The 14,269-nt window shown below is 47.8% G+C and overlaps 1 protein-coding gene across 1 annotated transcript in view; it reads left to right on the plus strand.

Moving 5' to 3' along the window:
• The window catches only part of SCIN (scinderin), a 145,578-nt gene that overhangs the window by 67,140 nt on the left and 64,169 nt on the right, over positions 1-14,269 (plus strand). The gene's annotated exons all lie outside the window — the stretch shown is intronic.

Below are 14,269 nucleotides of genomic sequence, written 5' to 3' on the forward strand. Positions count from 1 at the left end.
TGCCCACGTTGCGTTACAGTGTATCGCTGCACGTTCGTTTGAAGTGCAGCATACTGTGCATTCTAGCAGCTTAAGCCGCGTTAGACTGTTTGCACATGCTCAGTATGGGTGTTTTTTTTTTTTATTTTGTGGGCGGAGAGGAGGCGGGGAGAGGCCGCTACATAGCCAGGCACATGGCTACTTTATGTTCACTGCACTTGCACTGTTTACTTCCAGGAACAGCCGCTGATTGGCTGGCGGGACCACGTAATGCGGAGAGCTCTGCTCACGTGGTCTCCGCAGCACATCCAACAGAGCAGGCGCACCAAGAGCTGCTTGTAACGCGGCTCTTGGTAGTGTCCTGCTCCAACACCACCAGGCGTTGCGTTAGGGGCACGTTATGCGCCCTATAACGTCCTGGTGGGAAAGTAGCCTCATCATAGCAGTAATACAAAGGGTTTGTTGATATGTGGATTTGTGAGTTTGGACCAGTAAGGTGCAATAACTTGTGTCTTTTATAGACTCCTTTTGAGAAACAAAACAATGTAGGTAGAAACAATTGTCTTGTAAAAGTAATAACTTTTAATGGCTAACTGATAAAGTTAAATTAAGTTTGCCATTAAAAGGTATTACTTTTACAAGACGTTTTTTTCTACCTACATAATTTGTTTGGCTAAAATGGTACAGAAAACATTTTTACTACTAGAAACAAAACAAAACAATCTTTCTGCACAATCTATAATGTGTTATCGGTGCCTAAAAAGCCTAAGTGACATAGGCAACGATCCTCCCATTCACAAGATCGATAATCCAGAGGAGTCAGATGCTCGCAGCTGCGCAGTAGCACCGAGACGAATACGCCCAGCAGTGGCTCTTTGCTAATGCGCTCACACACAAGCCAACCTGCGTTAACGAAATGCGTCCGCGATTGTTTTGTACGGGAGCTTCGGGGGAGGGGAATTCTCAGCGCTAGATTGGAGAGGTGATGAGAGTCGGGGGAAGCCTCTGCAAGATCCATAAACTTCTCTCTACTGAGGTAAGTATGTGACTTTATCTTTATAGAAAGTAAAACAGAATTTAGCCTTCTTAAAACAGAAGGTATTTGTGATTATTCAGGTTGGAGTGAGCATGTTGGATTAATATGGCTCTGTACAATTAACAAGCTGACTCATCGTTGCATTCCAGCGGTTCTGGAGGTGTGGCTAGCTTACAAGGACAACAAAGGATGATTTGCATACTCAGCCGTGATGCATTGTGGGACACATCACATGCTCACCCCAACCTGAATTATCACAAATACCTTCTGTTTTTAAGAAGGCAAACTTTTGTTTTGCATAGCATTTTAGTAAGAGGGCTTTTGGTCCATTGTAGACCCTCACACACTTCTGGGTGTTCTGGTTCACCATGAGCACGCTGGGTAGTCTGTAACTCTGGTTGTTTTTAGAATGTCACAGGCTTGCTCTAAACTTCTCAAACAGGTAAATTATATATAATCAGCACAGAATCCAAAAACAGAAGACAAGTTTTCAACAAAGAATAAGAGCAGGTAAATCTCCACCACAATAAATATTGGAGTCAAGGCACAGCTCTGGAATCGACGGTTTGGTAGGACATCGGGAAATAACCGTCCATCCAGGATCCACCAAATGTTGTTTCCCGATGTTCTACCAAAGTGTTGATACAACCTTATAATGTGGGTTGTCACCAGCTGGTAAGCCTTTTTCCTTTTTCTAAGTATCTATGATTGCAGAGCTGTGCCGTGACCCCCATACTTATTGTGGTGGAGATTTGCCTGCTCTTATTCTTTGTTGAGGACTCGTCTTCTGTTTTTGGACTCTGCGCTGATTCGATATAATTTAATCTGTTTGTGAACTCTGAACATTGTTGTTATCTCAGCGGCGGCCACTTTGTTTCCTTGGCGCTGATACACAAATGCAAACTTGCTCTAAAGTTCTGTTTTGTGTAAAGTTGGAAAAAACTACATATCCCCTCCAGGCACATATGTGGAGATGTAGATCTCCTGTGTGTATATCTCCTGTGTGTAGATCTTGGTGTGTATATCTCCTGTGTGTAGATTTCAGTGTGTGTAGATCTCGGTGTGTATATCTCCTGTGTGTAGATCTCGGTGTGTATATCTCCTGTGTGTAGATCTCCTGTGTGTAGATCTCGGTGTGTAGATCTCCTGTGTGTATATCTCCTGTGTGTAGATCTCCTGTGTGTAGATCTCCTGTGTGTAGATTTTGGTGTGTAGATCTCGGTGTGTAGATCTCCTGTGTGTAGATCTCCTGTGTGTAGATCTCCTGTGTGTAGATCTCCGGTGTGTAGATCTCCGGTGTGTAGATCTCCGGTGTGTAGATCTCGGTGTGTAGATCTCGGTGTGTATATCTCCTGTGTGTATATCTCCTGTGTGTAGATCTCCTGTGTGTAGATCTCCTGTGTGTAGATCTCCTGTGTGTAGATCTCCTGTGTGTATATCTCCTGTGTGTAGATCTCCTGTGTGTAGATCTCCTGTGTGTAGATCTCCTGTGTGTAGATCTCCTGTGTGTATATCTCCTGTGTGTAGATCTCCTGTGTGTAGATCTCGGTGTGTATATCTCCTGTGTGTAGATCTCCGGAGTGTATATCTCCTTTGTGTAGATCTCGGTGTGTATATCTCCTTTGTGTAGATCTCCTGTGTGTAGATCTCCGGTGTGTATATCTCCTGTGTGTATATCTCCTGTGTGTAGATCTCCTGTGTGTAGATCTCCTGTGTGTAGATCTCCTGTGTGTAGATCTCGGTGTGTAGATCTCGGTGTGTAGATCTCGGTGTGTAGATCTCGGTGTGTAGATCTCCTGTGTGTAGATCTCCGGAGTGTATATCTCCTTTGTGTAGATCTCGGTGTGTAAATCTCCTGTGTGTATATCTCCGGTGTGTAGATCTCCGGTGTGTATATCTCCTGTGTGTAGATCTCCTGTGTGTAGATCTCCTGTGTGTAGATCTCCTGTGTGTAGATCTCCTGTGTGTAGATCTCCTGTGTGTAGATCTCCTGTGTGTAGATCTCGGTGTGTATATCTCCTTTGTGTAGATCTCGGTGTGTATATCTCCTTTGTGTAGATCTCGGTGTGTATATCTCCTTTGTGTAGATCTCGGTGTGTAGATCTCCAGTGTGTAGATCTCCGGTGTGTAGATCTCCTGTGTGTAGATCTCCTGTGTGTAGATCTCCTGTGTGTAGATCTCCTGTGTGTAGATCTCCTGTGTGTAGATCTCCTGTGTGTAGATCTCCTGTGTGTAGATCTCCTGTGTGTGTAGATCTGTGTGTATATCTCCTGTGTGTAGATCTCCTATGTGTAGATCTCGGTGTGTGTGTAGATCTCGGTGTAGCAGTACATGGCTGCAGTCTCCTACTCTTTCTCGTAGTACAATGTGATTTCAATTATAACCTGATTACCGTAGCTCCGTGAAGGATTGCGGCCGGCAGAGACATTCCACAGACATGAGATCTTCCAGGACGGCGTCTAGCTCCACATTGTGTGATTTTTACAAGTTCAGCATTAAATGAAAACCTGATTCAGCCAGCCCAGCAATGCTTTTGTCTTGAGTGGAATATCTGGTGTGGGGAGGGCTGCTGAAACTGCACAAATCATTTTTGAATCATGTTAAGTTTCATTCTGAATTGGAACACTCCAAAAATGCTGCAGAACCCACGATTGGGACTTGGAGTAATCGCAATCGCTACGGTGGGATGCCTCCATTAGCCTAGCGCTTTTGGAATTGCCAAAATTCCATAGACCGCAGACCGATTTCCGATCCTAGTAGCGCCACTGCTTCTGCCGCCTGCCTGCCTGGCTGCCCCCAAGTATAAAATATACCACCCGGTGCCCCTTCTCCGTACAATCCCACCCGTCCGCCGGCGTGATTCCTGGCCATCACCGCAGCGTCCGCCTTTACTGCAATTGCGCCGGCTTACAGGTGAGATTTTATAACACTGATTACGAGCACTTGGGGGGGACCTCTCGGGGTATGTGGGTTGACGCGATATCGGACGCTGTTACTGCAGCGCACCTGATCGAGCACTAGCGACTGAGATTTTCAAGCATGTGCGACCGATCCTTACACAAATTTCGTCCTGAAATTGATTGAAACATTGATCGAACAGACATGTTGCGGCATAGATTTTCCTCTGATTCGATAATTTAAAGGTTGATCTGCCCGCAAAATCGACTGATCTACAGTATAGCTGTAATCCCAATTTTTCCGTTAGCACTCGGCCCCAGCTGAGAGGAATCCACCAGACACTGACTCAGATGCGAATATCAAGGATTTATTTGTGACCTAACAGTGGCCACTGGTAACTTCTCTCAACCAGTAACACTTCAAGAACAAAATACACTTTCCTTGCACATTATAGGTCAAATAATACAAATTTCTCCTCTTCACAGCCGGTGCACTGGTAAAAGCTGCGGAATAAAAAGGTTAAGTTACACAAACACTTTTATATGAAAGTTAAGCTACAAAAGGTCTTCTTGTACAATCATCAACCACTTTACAGTACAACACCTTTGAATCTCAGTATCATTCACTGAGGTATAGGGGCTTGGGCAGGGACAGGTCTACTGAGCAATTCAGTTCCTATACAGTCTCAGTCCCTTGTATCCAAGTCCACGCTATATTGCTCAGCAAAACCTTAGGGAACTTGTGACTCTCTTCAATATGGTACTGAACAGTTTCCACAGTTTGTTGGTTGGCAATATGGCATCCAGAAGAATGTCCACTTTACTAAGAAGATATCTCAGACTCTTAAAGAGAATCTGTATTGTTAAAATCGCACAAAAGTAAACATACCAGTGCGTTAGGGGACATCTCCTATTACCCTCTGTCACAATTTCGCCGCTCCCCGCCGCATTAAAAGTGGTTAAAAACAGTTTTAAAAAGTTTGTTTATAAACAAACAAAATGGCCACCAAAACAGGAAGTAGGTTGATGTACAGCATGTCCACACATAGAAAATACATTCATACACAAGCAGGCTGTATACACCCTTCCTTTTGAATCTCAAGAGATCATTGTGTGTTTCTTTCCCCTGCATCTCTCATGCACGGAAGTTTCCGGCTGCTCTTTTCTTCCTGCAAACAGCTTTGCCCTTGTCTGAATTTCCTCAGTATGTAAAAGCCCAGCCAGCTCAGAGGACGATTTATCCAGCTTGTAAAAGATAAGAGAGAAGCTGCCCTAATCTAAATAATACACAGGCAGTGTGCATAGAGGGGCCTGGAAGGGGGAGTTCATAGCAGAACCACAACACTGAAGAACTTGGCAGCCTTCCAGACACAGGCTGACAAGTCTGACAAGGGAAAGATACATTGATTTTTTACAGAGACTGTGATAGCAGAAAGTGCTGCAGTTAGCTAGAACACATTAGAATAACTTTTGGAACTTGTAGGATGATAAAAAACAGGATGCAATTTTTGTTACGGAGTCCCTTTAAGCTGGCCATACACTGGCCCGATTCGCCGCCGTTTCGACAGCAGATTCGATCACTGGGATCGAATCTGCTGCCAATCGTTCGCGCTACACGCCGAATTTTGATCCTTTTCGTCCGATCCCGTCGATCGCTCCGTGCGGAAAATTAGCGTCGATCGCCCGCGGGTAGGGAGCGCGTCGCTAGCGGCGTACGAGTACCCGACGACCGACGCAATAGAGCCGCATACATTACCTGCTCCGCCGGCACGTCTACGCCCGGTCACCGCTGCGCCGTGTCCGCTCTGGTCTCCGGCATCCTTCAGTTCCTCCTGCCCGGCAGGAAGTTTAAACAGTAGAGGGCGCTCTACTGTTTAAACTTCCTGCCGGGCAGGAAGAAGTAAAGCATGCCGGGGCCGGAGACCAGAGCGGAGACGGAGCAGCGGTGACCTGGGGACTGGAGTCACGCCGGCGGAGCAGGTAATGTATGCGGGCGGGGGGAGCGGCGGCAGCAGCACCACCACAACAGATTATGAACGGTTTCAGGCTGAAATCGGTTCACAATCTGTTTGCAGTAAAGGTAGCCATACGATCCCTCTCTGATTAGATTCGATCAGATAGGGATCTGTCAGTTGGTCGAATCTGATGGCAAATCGACCAGTGTATGACTACCTTTACTCTTTACACTGTATCTCTCAACTTACTATACTCTTGAGCACCACTTGTTTGGATAGGGCTTCCCAAAGCAATAAACAAACAAAGAAAAAAATCAAATAATCAAAAAGGGGTTAGAGAAATAAAAAATAAATAAAATAAAAGCACAAAATTGACCAATGCACGCAGCTATACCATCAATATTACCCTCCTTCAATATAACTCTTTTCCTATGCCACTTGAACTCTATGCTGAATAAGCTCCAATCCCGTTACGTTGCAAAACTTGTAAATCCAACTTTGTTGACTCTTTATCTCTGTCAGATGTCACTCCACTTTTCACTGTAGTTAAAGCAGGCCATACACTGGCTCTATTCCCGGCCGTTTCGACAGCAGATTCGATCCTGGGATCGAATCTGCTGCCAATCGTTCGCGGTAAACGCAGCCGCCGATCCGATTTCCTCCCGAAATCGGATCGGTCCGTCGATCGCGCCGTGCGGGAAATTACCCTCGATCGCCCGCGGGTAAAGTGCACGTCGCTAGCGGCGGCCGATCCGATCAAGTATACATTACCTGAGGCTGGCTCCCGGGCGTCTTCTCCGCATTGCACGGCTCTGTTCCGGCTCCATCCATCCCGGCGCTTCCTGCGTCACTGCAGTGACCAGGAAGTTCAAATAGAGGGCGCTCTATTTGAACTTCCTGGTCACGGAGTAACACAGGAAGCGCCGGGATGGAGCCGGAACAGAGCCGTGCAATGCGGAGAAGATGCCCGGGAGCCAGCCTCAGGTAATGTATACGGGGGGGGGGGGGGGGGGGGGGGACAGGCGGCAGGAGCAGCTCAGCAGATGGTGAATCGGTTTCAGGCTGAAATCGATTCACAATCTGTTTGCAGTAAAGGCAGCCATACGATCCCTCTCTGATCAGATTCGATCAGATAGGGATCTGTCAGCTGGTCGATCTAATGGCACATCGACCAGTGTATGGCCACCTTTACTTTAGTAACACGAGGCAGTGAAACTCCTCATTTTGTATGCTGACAGGTTAACAGACTTAAGGTGGCCATACACTCGTTAGATTAGCAGCAGATAGATCATCAGATAGATTTCTGATCTATCTGTTGTGTTTAGGAACATTTTTTACTAGGAACAGATTTCCCATAGATTTCAGTATGAAATGTATTGAAAATCAATCTGATGGCATTTTTTTGCCATCAGATTTCCATTAGGTCCAATGCAAAATGATAAGCAATCTCAACAGATCGACCTGGATTTTACAGCATGTCAGAGCAATTGAAATCGGCCGCAAATCGATCGATTGGTCTGACACTGGAGGGGCGGAGCATGCAGGATGTGCGAGATAAGTGGTAACCTCACCTCTCCTCACCTGAACTGACACTTGGTTGTCGTCCGATGGCATCTAATACTGGAGGGGCGGAGCATGCAGAATGTGTGAGGTAAGCGGTAATCCCACCTCTCATCACCTGAACTGACAGTCAGTTGTCGCCCTATGGCGTCTGACGCTGGAGGGGTGGAGCATGCAGAATGTGTGAGGTAAGCGGTAATCCCACCTCTCATCACCTAAACTGACAGTCAGTTGTCGCCCTCTGGCGTCTGACGCTGGAGGGGCGGAGCATGTAGGATGTGTGAGGTAAGCGGTAACCCCCCCCCCCCTCTCATCACCTGATCTGACAGTCAGTTGTCCCCCTATGGCGCCTGACGCTGGAGGGGTGGAGCATGCAGGATGTGTGAGGTAAACGGTAACCCCCCCTCTCATCACCTGATCTGACAGTCAGTTGTCCCCCTATGACGCCTGACGCTGGAGGGGCGGAGCATGCAGGATGTGTGAGGTAAACGGTAACCCCCCCCCTCTCATCACCTGATCTGACAGTCAGTTGTCCCCCTATGGCGTCTGACGCTGGAGGGGCGGAGCATGTAGGATGTGTGAGGTAAGCGGTAACCTCCCCTCTCCTCACCTGATCTGACAGTCAGTTGTCCCCCTATGGCGTCTGACGCTGGAGGGGCGGAGCATGTAGGATGTGTGAGGTAAGCGGTAACCTCCCCTCTCCTCACCTGAACTGACAGTCAGTTGTCACCCTATGGCGTCTGACGCTGGAGGGGCGGAGCATGCAGGATGTGTGAGGTAAGCGGTAACCCCCCCCTCTCATCACCTGATCTGACAGTCAGTTGTCGCCCTATGGCGTCTGACGCTGGAGGGGTGGAGCATGCAGAATGTGTGAGGTAAGCGGTAATCCCACCTCTCATCACCTAAACTGACAGTCAGTTGTCGCCCTCTGGCGTCTGACGCTGGAGGGGCGGAGCATGTAGGATCTGTGAGGTAAGCGGTAACCCCCCCCCCCTCTCATCACCTGATCTGACAGTCAGTTGTCCCCCTATGGCGCCTGACGCTGGAGGGGTGGAGCATGCAGGATGTGTGAGGTAAACGGTAACCCCCCCCTCTCATCACCTGATCTGACAGTCAGTTGTCCCCCTATGACGCTGGAGGGGCGGAGCATGCAGGATGTGTGAGGTAAACGGTAACCCCCCCCTCTCATCACCTGATCTGACAGTCAGTTGTCCCCCTATGGCGTCTGACGCTGGAGGGGCGGAGCATGTAGGATGTGTGAGGTAAGCGGTAACCTCCCCTCTCCTCACCTGATCTGACAGTCAGTTGTCCCCCTATGGCGTCTGACGCTGGAGGGGCGGAGCATGTAGGATGTGTGAGGTAAGCGGTAACCTCCCCTCTCCTCACCTGAACTGACAGTCAGTTGTCACCCTATGGCGTCTGACGCTGGAGGGGCGGAGCATGCAGGATGTGTGAGGTAAGCGGTAACCCCCCCCTCTCATCACCTGATCTGACAGTCAGTTGTCGCCTTATGGCGTCTGACACTGGAGGGGCGTGGCATGCAGGATGTGTGAGTTAAGCGGTAACCTCACCTCTCATCACCTGAATTGAGTCAGGTGACGTCATCTATTTCAGCGGCTCCCCCACAAGCACAAACACTCTCTGTGGCGGAGTTCAGCGCAGGAAGAGGGACGCATTTGCGCCCGCAGTCGGCTCTCCTGGGATGAACTGACGTTCTCCACTCATACAGACAATCGGGGACATTGTTCTGGATTAGCTGCTGCAAACCGCTAATAGCTGATCTTTGTTTTGTTAGATGACAGAGATGTGTATACAGAAAATATTATCAGAACGCACCCCGCCCTTCCCTGCCACAATCACAAACCGTCATCTGCCTCTCTGCGAGATAAGAGATAGCAGAGCTAACGACTTGTGTTCTGAATAGGGAAGACTTTCCAGTGTAAAGGTAACCATACATCTAGTGGTTTTGGTGGCCCAAGAGGCAGATCTTTTTTCTGATCGAATCTGATCAGAGAGGGATCTGTTGGCTGCCATAAACCACAGGCCGATTCCTGAACGATTTCAGATGTTTTATGCCCCCCGCCCTCGATGACCGTGCAGTTTTACTTTACCGTCCGCACTGAGTGTCCTCATAATACTTCCGCATTTGCGTCCCCACGTAGTTGTTGGCGTTATAGCATGTGAGACGCATGTGATGTCACAAAAGGCCCGAATGCGGAACTAGGGCGCGGATGGCGTAACAGGTACTGCATGGGTGGGGGGGACACACATAAAACCAGGGGGGCAGGTGCCGTGGCCTGAGTGTGAGGTCGTTGCCAATATTCAGTGCTCTGGCATTGTTTAAAAGGAAATAAATATGATTCAGGTTCCCTTTAAAAGTGAGGTCTACACTGACAGATCTCTTATTTTAATGATCTGTGTACTTTTCTATCTTTAGATTAGACTATTTGCCTAATTATACTGGATACATTCACTCATACAAATATCTACAATAAGGATTAAAGGTTACATAGTCATTTGGAAGTGTTGGGAGCTGCTGTATTTGCCAATTGCCATACAAGGGAGCGGTTATCTCACTGTATTGTGCTGTGTGTCCCTGGCGTCTATATCGCTTCCATACATTGGTGTCCTTAGTAGCCGGCCATCCTGTGGACACAGCGGCGGGAGAGGAGTGCTGTCCGTCGTAGTCGGCCATTCGGTGGACACAGCAGCGGGAGGGGTGTGCTGTTTGTTGTAGTTGGGCCATGCTGTGGACACAGTGGCGGGAGAGGAGTGCTGTCCGTCGTAGTCGGCCATTCGGTGGACACAGCAGCGGGAGGGGTGTGCTGTTTGTTGTAGTCGGGCCATGCTGTGGACACAGCGGCGGGAGAGGAGTGCTGTCCGTCGTAGTCGGCCATCCTGTGGACACAGCGGCGGGAGAGGTGTGCTGTTTGTTGTAGTTGGGCCATGCTGTGGACACAGTGGCGGGAGAGGAGTGCTGTCCGTCGTAGTCGGCCATCCTGTGGACACAGCGGCGGGAGAGGTGTGCTGTTTGTTGTAGTTGGGCCATGCTGTGGACACAGTGGCGGGAGAGGAGTGCTGTCCGTCGTAGCCGGCCATCCGGTGGACACAGCGGCGGGAGAGGAGTGCTGTCCGTCGTAGTCGGCCATTCGGTGGACACAGCAGCGGGAGAGGTGTGCTGTTTGTTGTAGTTGGGCCATGCTGGACACAGCGGCGGGAGAGGTGTTTGTTGGGTGGGGCACAAAGTCTATGTTGGATCATGGTGTGGTGGCGATAAGAGATTAGCCTGGGCCAAGCCTGTTTGCTCTCTCTCTCTGCATGACAGATGTCTTCCCCTCATTATACCACAACTTTATGGCTTCACAGATAGAAGATGTCACTGATGATACATTGAGATACAATCTCTCTGCTGTATACTGACAGTTGTCCTAGGAGCTAGCAAACAGAGGCAGATGCTTACAGGAAGTCCGTTTTTTTCACCAGACTATCCTAAACCAGGAGACAAGTGTTCAAATCCTGGCCAGAACCAGTTACCTATTCAATAAGGAGTCCTTAGGCAAGACTCTCTACAGCCTGGGACCCACCATGCAATTTTCACTTCAGATCCTACTTCCGATTTGGAAAATCCTTGGATCTGGGAAAATATAGAGCCTATTGATTGCCAGCGACCGATCCCAAGTTTAAAATGCATGCTCTTGCTCTGGTAACTTTAATTTAAAGGGAAACTTAACTGAGAGGGATATGGATGTTTCCCTTTAAACAATACCAGTCGCCTGGCAGTCCTGCTGATCTCTTTGGCTGCAGTAGCGGCTGAATCACATACCTGAAACAAGCATGCAGCTAATCCAGTCTGACTTCAGTCAGAGCACCTGATCTGCATGCTTGTTCAGGGGTTGTGGCTGAAAGTATTAGAGATGCAGGAGCAGCAGGAGAGTCAGACAACTATTCAAGTCTATGTCCAGTCTCCACTGCAGTTCACATTGTGCAACGCACACAGTGTGAATCTAGCCCTCTTGGTATTGATTGTGGGGTCCCCTTTTTGAGCTCCGCCATCTCCGCACCCAGGCACGTTGGCTGGGAGTCAGCAGGAAGAGTGTGCATGTGGATCCCCTGCTGCTCGTGTCCACACTACATAAAAATGTGAACTGAAATTTGAATAGAAAGTGTCAGAAGTGTAGAGACATCCTGTCCTGTGGCACGCCGTGCTCAGAGATCACATGCCCAATCTTATTTCACTTCCCCCGTTTACTTAGCAGGGCTCTTCATATAAAGAGGATCAATATTTATTGTGGGAGCACTCCGCACACTGAAACACATTAGCAGTGAGCTGTGACACAGTGACAAAGCAAACAGGGTGACAATGGCACTCTGCCACCCACCTAGAAGGCAAACAGAGCTTAGTGGAAGTGCAGTTCCCATGATCGAGAGCCGGGGAGGCGCCTTTCAAGGCAACGTCACGGACGCATCCACCTCCCCAAACTCAGCGGCAATGGATGGGATCTTGAAATCTGAGAGTTTACTATTCCATTTCATTGAAGAAAATGCCATCCCTTCAGTTCAGATCTGTACATTACCAGGAATGTTATGTCTGGTACACACCATGCAATTTTCTGTCAGATTGAGGGTCGAATCGATTATTTCCAACAGCTCCGATCTGATTGCAAATTATTTTCCTGATCGATTTTTCGATCACTCCTAGACAAAATGGATCAGAAAAACGTTTGTTCTGGGGCTCCATTGTAGCTAGAATCAGCCCTGCCCATTTGCAGGAACTCAGTGCACTATTGGACACCGCTCCTTTGTGCCCCTCCCCCCTTCCCTCTTCAGTGCAGCACCCATACCCTGCAATGCTGCCCGGAGGATTGATCGACAACTGATCAACAACTAAGGGCAACATTAATTGCCAGTGTGTACGAGGCTTTAGACATCGCAGAGTACAAAGTGGGAAACAGCATATTAACCACTACATCTGGTCGACTATAGTTGTCCACATAGAAGCTGCTAAAGTCTGCAGTGTTACTACGGTGGGTGCATGCGCAGTTCCTGGTGGCATTTACACTGCGGCAATTGGTAAAGGGGAGCAAGTGTTCCCCGAGCCAATTGCAGTGCCTGGAATGCATGGACATGACCCCGATTAGGGGCCATGTCCATTCATAATAACGAAGGTAAAAAGTAAAAAAAAAAAGTGTAAAAAAATTGAACACTTCCTGGTAACCCAGGATATTGTTTGCAGCGCCATCTAGCAGTGAACAAGTAAAATCAATTAGGATACATTTTTCATTAACAATTAATAAAATTAATCTCTTCCAAAGCCCCCCTCCCACTTACCAAAAAAACAACAGTTTAAAAAAATACATAAATAGTTGCCTTAGGGACTCAGCTTTGTTTTAATACGTATGTCATAAGGGTATTACTGTTATTTTAGTAAATAAGGGCTTGTAATCATTGGCTGGGTACAAAAATACCCAAAACAAAAACAAAAAATACATCTTTATTTGCACATAATATATTAACGCCATACATTGTACTATGAACATAATTTAAATGTTGTTTGTGATAACTTGGGTGTAACAGGCAAATAAAACATGTGAGTTTTATTTCTAGTAACATTGCTTATTTTAAAACTATAGGGGATAGAATTGGGGAAACTGTATTTTTTCATTTTTTTCTTGTTTTTCTCTATAAAATGCATAGAAAATAAAGTAATTACTGAAAATAAGTATTGCCCACAAAAAGCCTAGTTTGCGTTGTGAAAAAACCAAGATATAGATCATTCCGGTGTGAGAAGCAGTGGTAAAGATACGACCTAACGAATGGGAGGAGCGCTGACAGGTGAAAATGGCTCTTGGCGGCTAAAGTGGTTAAAGAGACTCTGAAGTCTCCTAAAAATGAGGTTTTTACTTTAAAAACCTCTTTAACATAATTGCCCCTCCTAAAATGTCGCATCCCCGCGGTTGAAAACGCCATAAATCACTCCTAATTCCCCTGGCAAAATCCCCTACTTTCTTGGTAGTGGATTTTGCTGCCCTAAGGAGGCAGAGCTTTGGGCTGTAGCTCTGCCTCCATGCTCGCTAATCAGCGCTGATCACCGCCTCTCCCTTGCCCCTCTCAGTGAAGGAAGACTGAGAGGGGCGGGGAGAGGCGGCGATGCGCGCTGATGGACGCGTGTAGAGGCAGAGCTACAGCCCAAAGCTCTGCCTCTATGCAGAAGGAGACCCGCGATGTGCCTCAGGGAATTTGGGGTGATTTATGGAGTTTTCAGTCGCGGGGATGCGGCATTTTAGGACGGGCAATTATGTTAAAGAGGCTTTTAAAGTAAAAACCTCATTTTTAGGAGACTTCAGAGTCTCTTTTAATAATGACAATGATTGACAGAACAGATAAAAGTAATCATTACCACAATCATACCAATGAAGACAGTGGCATAGCTAAGGAGTTGTGCGCCCCGATGCAAGTTTTACAATGGGGCCCCCCTAAGCACTCTATACATAGCAATTGATACGCCGCACCAAAACCTGCCAATGGCAACTACAGAGTCAGAAGTGCAAGAAGGGGATGGGGAACAGTTGGTTAATGATTATCACTATTCAAAGTATCTATAGAAGTGATTATTATGAGCACAGGACCAATAGAGAGCTAATACTGTAGTTGAGGGAGCGCCCTTTGGGGCCCCTCCGGCCCAAGGGCCCTGATGCGGTCGCAACCTCTGCAACTCCTATTGCTACGCCCCTGAATGAAGAACTGATGCCACGGCTGACCCGCTTTCCCTCTGCCACACCCGTCCATGAGCCGCTGGCTGCGTATGAAGTTCTGTCTTAGTTATCTCGTGAAATAATGAGTAT

Source organism: Hyperolius riggenbachi, chromosome 5, assembly GCF_040937935.1.
Source record: "Hyperolius riggenbachi isolate aHypRig1 chromosome 5, aHypRig1.pri, whole genome shotgun sequence".
Classification (NCBI taxonomy): domain Eukaryota; kingdom Metazoa; phylum Chordata; class Amphibia; order Anura; family Hyperoliidae; genus Hyperolius; species Hyperolius riggenbachi.